Consider the following 7,092-nt stretch of genomic DNA (forward strand, 5'->3'; position numbering starts at 1 on the left):
GTATGTATAATTTTTCAGGCAGTCAAGTTTTATGAATAGTCCAAGCCAGAGAGATGTGGGCATCTGTGACCCGTTTTACATAAGGCAACGTCTTTTATATCTTTGGAAATAAATATCATGCTATAATTTCTTTTGTGATTCTTTTTTACTTAGAAATAAAATAGCTATGTTTTCCCCATGTCCTTAAATCTGCTTAGTCAATGATCCATTTCTACCATATTCTTCCAAGTGTCCACACGCTGACCACGTGTCTACTTTGGGTAGCAACAGTGACAATAATGGCTAACATTTACATAGCATTTGCCAGGTATTATTCTAAGTGTTTACTATTTATTAATTTGTTTAATCCTCACATTAACCTAAAAAGATAGTTTTTCATAAAAGATGGGATAATTGGGGAATAGAGAGATTAAGTAATCTGCACAATCACGCTGCTATACATGGCAGAGCTGGAACACACCACTAGGCAATCTGTCCTTCTTACCTCTCAGAGCACAGCCTGGCCAAGGGTTCATACCCAGCAAGGGCTAGAATCAAATTATCTCAAGAGCAAAGTGTTCACCATTTACGTCCAATCTCTTTTTCTGTTCTTTGTTAATCATTCCACAGAAAGAACTGAAAGCCATTTTCTAATAGACTGGAGAATGTGCCAACTTGATAAGATGTGAACTGGGGGGCAACAAGCCTGTGTCCTCATCCCAGATATCACATATGACAAAAGATTTCACAGCAGGTGCTGATTCTTTATCAATTCCATTTTACCTGTTTCTCATCCATGCTTTGTTGAAAAAGAAATCTGAGTGGCTAGGCACTCAAATATCATTTATTTCAAAATGCCTGCCTCACGTCATCCTAAATGTCATTACAAAACGTAAAAAGGGGTCTTTCCTGGTGGCGCAGTGGTTAAGAATCCATCTGCCAATGCAGGGGACACGGGCTCGAGCCCTGGTCCAGGAAGATCCCACATGCCGCGGAGCAGCTACGCCTGTGCACCACAACTACTGAGCCTGCGCTCTAGAGCCCGTGTTCCGCAACTAGAGAAGCCACCGCTATGAGAAGCCCATGCACAGCAAAAAAGGGTAGTCCCCCTCGCAGCAACTAGAGAAAGCCTGCGCACAGCAACGAAGACCCAACGCAGCCAAAAATAAACGAATAAATAAATAAATAAATTTATTTAAAACAAACAAACAAACGTAAAAAGCTCTCCGTACTCTTTTTTTCTTTTTAAGAGCACATTTTTTTGTGTTTTAAAAAAATTTATTTATTTATTTTTATTTATGGCTGTGTTGGGTCTTCGTTTCTGTGCGAGGGCTTTCTTTAGTTGCGGCGAGTGGGGGCCACTTTTCATCGCGGTGCGCGGGCCTCTCACTGTCACGGCCTCTCTCGTTGCTGAGCACGGGCTCCAGACGTGCAGGCTCAGTAATTGTGGCTCACGGGCCCAGTTGCTCCGCGGCATGTGGGATCTTCCCAGACCAGGGCTCGAACCTGTGTCCCCTGCACTGGCAGGCAGATTCTCAACCACTGCGCCACCAGGGAAGCCCCTCTTTTTTTTAGCATCTTTATTGGAGTATAATTGCTTTACAATGGTGTGTTAGTTTCTGCTGTATAACAAAGTGTATCAGCTATACATATACATATATCCCCATATCCCCTCCCTCTTGCATCTCCCTCCCACCCTCCCTCGCCTACCCCTCTAGGTGGTAACAAAGCACCGAGCTGATCTCCCTGTGCTATGTGGCTGCTTCCCACTAGCTATCTATTTCACATTTGGTAGTGTATATATGTCCATGCCACTCTCTCACTTCGTCCCAGCTTACCCTTCCCCCTCCCTGTGTCCTCAAGTCCATTTTTACATCTGCATCTTTATTCCTGTCCTGTAAATGGCTACATTTTCAAGATGTGAAGGGTGGAAGAAACAGGGGCATTACAGGGTGAAAGCCCTCTGTTGAGTACTTCTGGGTCTCATGGTTTACCAAGTCTCTAATCAGCTGTGTGATATAACTGGGGTATGCTAAGCATAGCATTTTATCAGCATGGTGGTTTTATTAGTCATACTATTCTCCCTTGCCTCTTTCCGTCCCTAAAGCCTAGAAAAGCCAAATACTTACTTTCTCAGCCTCTCTTGTGAATAGGAGTAGACCCTGACCCAGTTCTACTCAATAACATATGAAGGGAAATCTGCTGGAAGATTCTAGGAGAGGTATTTTTCTCCCTGTTAAAAGAGCAGTCAGTGCAGGTGGAGAAGGCTCTCTCCCCACTGCTTCCTACTTCTGCAGGTGGTTGTGTGAGGACATGATGGTGGGAGCTGCTGCAGCCATCTTGCAGCAAGGAGAAGGCCAAGAGAATTGCAGAGACACTGACAGAGGGACTGATATCATTCAGTTGCTGAAATATTCACTCAACAACAGTTTGTTGAATGTTTATTATGCACCAGGCACTGTACTAGTGCTGGGGGTTCATATTGTACAAAATAAACAATGTTCTTGCTGACAGGGAGCTTACATTTTAGTAAGAGGAAAGACAGCCAATAATAAATATATGTCAGCTAGAGTTAAGCGTTATGGTGAGCAATTAAGAAGGATAAGGGATCTGGGGAGTGATGGGGTGATATTTTATACAGGTGGATAAAGGAAATTCTATCTGATAAAGTGACAATTGAGAGACCTAAAGAAAGTGAGGGAGCAAGTCAGGCAGATATTTGAGGGGGTGGGTAGGAGTGCTCCAGGAAGAGGGAACAGTATATGCAAAGGCCTCATTGCCTCTCTGGAAGCAACAACAAAGGAGAAGAGGGTCCATTTGCTTGCTGAGATTTTGCCAAGGAGAATCACAAGGGTGCAAAAGAAAGAAACCTGACCCAGAAAGAAAAGTATGGTTGAAAGGACTTCTTTTGCAAGAAAGCAATCATTGCTGCTTATCTTCTTATTCTGGTGAAAAGTATGACAAGTCAATTCCAAGACTCAGTGAGCCTGATAATACAGGAAATGATCAAAAATAACCCCCTTTTGAAGGCTCTGGATAGTTTCATTAGAGCAGTGCTATCCAATAGAAATTTAATGCTAGCCTCATATATAATTTAAAATATTTTAGCAAGCATATTAAAAAAGTAAAAACAAGTAAATTTAAGGTCATATTTTATTTAACTGAATATATTCAGATATTATCATTTCAACATGTGACACAAGCCTCATTTCAAGTGCTCAGTAGCCACATGTGGCTAATGGCTACCATATTGAACAACATATCTTCAGAGAACCAAATATGAAAAAAAGCTTTTTTAATAGAAAACTTCTGTAAGTATAAAACACAAAGTATTTTTAAAAACTCAGTAATAATTTTACCATTTTAATGTATCCCAACCAAAACTCAGACCATTTCTAAATCATTAAAATCTAGAACAATATTTGAGAAAAATCCAGGACTTGGCAATTCAAGGGAAAATGGGGATGATAATATCCATTAAGTTGATGTATATACTAAATGAGATGATATATATATTTTAAAAAATAGAGCGTGGTGTAAATATGCCTCTATGATATGAATAGTATTACTTCCTTGTTTTATTCGTATATTGGTCCCTGGTTATATAAACACTGCAGAAATCTGTAGATGATCCTTTCCTTCCAATATTATTGTGCTTTTTGTTTTTGAAACAATTATACATTAGGAAACACCGACCAGGAACACATTTAAAGTCCTAGGAATAATTAGTTTGATAAAAACTGTGACCTTTCCCAACATTCAAGAAATATCTGGGTCTGCACACATGGGAAATCTAGGGAGTTTCTAATGTAGCAACAAATGGGGGAATGGGAAACTCTGATGGTTTCTGAAGCCTTTTCTGAACTAAAATCTGGTTTAATTTACTGTATTCTGAGAGATATAAGTAAATATAAACATAAATATATAATGTAAATATATAAACATCTTTTTTCTCCATAATGTCTGAGATTTCTGAATTTCTCTGTAATTACATTTAGCAGCGAGAAAACATCCATGACTGTGCAGAGTAGATCCCAGGAATCTGTCAGCTTTTCGCAGCATAGTAACCCACCGATCACTGCCTCAGACCTTCAATAGATACATAGGCCGTGTGCCTGTGCTTACAGAACTTCAGAGGTTTCCATGGATACGGGAATTTCAGTGTTAAAGCACATTGACTATCGTTTTTCTTGTCACCAAGAGTCCTGTAAACACTTGTGCTTTAAGATTTTTGTGCAGAAATTTAGCATTTTATAGAGGACCAAGTCAGAATTACGTTTTCCCAAATGCATTGTATGATTTCCCCTTAGGGCAAAGTCCCTGAAATCATTGACATTTGTGGCCTCTTTTTACTAATGGACTTTTATTTATTAGACTAATAAAAGACAATAAAGGCTTAACTACATTGTCAGTATCACTTTTAAGGGACAGATATTTATACTGTGTAAATGTTACAATTAATGAATAAGACAGTTTGCTCTAAATTTAAAATGGAAAGAAGCAAATAGGAAAGCAAGAACAGGAATATTATGTATATATTTAGCCATTTCTCTTCCTGAACAGGGTGAGATGTAAGTGTCAGTTTCAAGGACACCCTTGTGTCACATCTATCAACAAATCATTGTTTGAATGCACTCTTTTTATATTCCGTTTTTTTGTATAATTAAAAGACCTTTTTGTAAATCTGTGAACATGGCAGACTGTCATTACTTTTCCCATTTCATATACGTATAACTGAGGCTCTGGTTTAAGGAATATGCCCTGTGTCACACAGCTAGCAAGTGGCAGAACTGGGATTAGAACCCAAGACTCTTATCTCACTGTCAGGACTCTTCCATTGTCCTTTTTCCCGGGCAGAATACAGGCAACTTCTTCTATAGAAGGCATACCCCTGTCCTTCCTTCCTTGCCACAGGCTGATTGTTTTCTGTGCCTCTGACCTGGGCGCCATCAAATCATTCTTTTCTCCACTCATTTCTCCAATTATTCAGTCCCCTTGACTGCCCCAGACACTTGGCTCAGCCTAACTCACCAAGTTTAGTAATTTCAAATGCACATAACCATCGGGAAGCAGCAGTCACAAAGATATCACATAGCCTGGATGTGCCCTACACGAGGACTCAGTAGGGAAACAGATTTCTAGTTCCAACCATATTGACCAAGAATGTACAAAGCCCATTGAAAGAGAGCCTTGAGCAATTCGTACCAAAATCCAGTCCGAGCAGACATGTTGCCTGGATAGTCAAGTAGAGAAAAAAGCTTTTCCTTTGACAGCATTGACTTTGGGGGGCAGGGTTGGAACTATATGACTGACTGTCTCTACTCCCACTTATTATGCTCTGGAGCCAAAAACCTCTGCATCATCTGAGCAAGTATCTCAGTTAAGGCCATGAGATCTTTACAAGACCATTTTTGCATGAAGTCTCTCTCATTCACCTTGTATTTGTGCAGGGTCTTCTGTTTTTGCGGTTTTTTCACCTAAAAGGAAGACTTTGCTTTTTTTTTTTTTTTTTTTTTTTTTAAATAATTGTTTTATTTATTTATTTATTTTTAATTTTTATTTATTTATTTATTTATTTGGCTGTGTTGGGTCTTCGTTTCCGTGCGAGGGCTTTTCTCCAGTTGCGGCGAGCGGGGACCACTCTTCATCGCGGTGCGTGGGCCTCTCACTATCGCGGCCTCTCTTGTTGCGGAGCACAGGCTCCAAACGCGCAGTCTCAGTAATTGTGGCTCACGGGCCCAGTTGCTCCGTGGCATGTGGGATCTTCCCAGACCAGGGCTCGAACCCGTGTCCCCTGCATCGGCAGGCAGATTCTCAACCACTGTGCCACCAGGGAAGCCCAAGACTTTGCTTTTAATGTCTAATAAAAGAGGGAGTCTGGGTAGAGGAAGAGCTCTTGACTAAGAGACCTGATCTGGGCCCTTCCCTGGGAGACCCTGAGTGTGGAGCTTCACAGCTCAGGCCTCAGAACAGCTGCCAGGACCTGAGTAATCATGGATGGGTTTGTCGTGAGGCTCAAATGAGACAAAGGATATGAAAGTGCTTTGCTAATTGTAAAATATGCATTAAAAAACAGAGTTCTTTTGCATAAATAACAAGGTCTTAATGTATAGCACAGGGAACTATATTCAATATCCTGTGATAAACCATAATGGAAAAGAATATTAAAAAAATGTCTCTATGTGTATAACTGAGTCACTTTGCTATTCAGCAGAGATTGGCACAGCATTGCAAATCAACTACACTTCAATAAAAAAAAAATACAAAAAAAAAAAAACCCAAAACAAAACAGAGTTCTTTGGAGGACTAACTTCACATTTTGCCAATTGATTTTAGTCTCCATATGTTAAAAAGGCAAATAATGACTCTTGTTAACACTGGGCTTTTGCTGGACTTTAATCATTTTACAAGAAACATGACTAAAGTATCTCCATTACGGTTATTTCAATATGTTTCAACCCTTTCAGCCTAACTAGGCAGCAGCTGAGGGCGTCATCCACGTGGTGCTTCACTTAATATAAAAGCCGAAGTAATGGGAATTAGTTATTTTGTTGTTTTATAACATCTGCTCCCATCACATACCATGTATAGCCCTCAACACCCCAGGACTACAACACCAGATTCAGACAAACTTTGGCTATTACTACCCGAGGCTAATTTCTCATTCTTTCAGGATGGAAATTTTAATTCTGCACTGGTCATCCATAGAGTACTGCCAAGGAATGATTAACTATCTCTCCAATCTGTAGGAATGAAGGGAGAACTCAGAGTTCTCCTGAACGACAAAGCTTTCTCTGTTTCCCCTACTAATTCCATTCAGGCATCGAACTGAATTTACTCTGAACTGAATGCATTTTATCTATACCTGGCAGGGATCTAGAAGTAAAATTACAAGATTTATTTCATTTTGATTCTGTCATGATGCATTTAATCACAAATATCCCCCAAAATGAAAAGATAATTTATCCTTGTGCCCTGACTGAGCAACCCTCCTCGGTTCAGATTCATGAATCCATAATGCAGGGAGGAGAGTGGATGATTAAGTGTCTGATTAGAGAAAACAGATTAACCTGGCAAACATAATAAATTTAGCTCATAAGCAGGATGGCATTA

Source organism: Balaenoptera acutorostrata, chromosome 4, assembly GCF_949987535.1.
Source record: "Balaenoptera acutorostrata chromosome 4, mBalAcu1.1, whole genome shotgun sequence".
Taxonomy (NCBI): Eukaryota; Metazoa; Chordata; class Mammalia; order Artiodactyla; family Balaenopteridae; genus Balaenoptera; species Balaenoptera acutorostrata.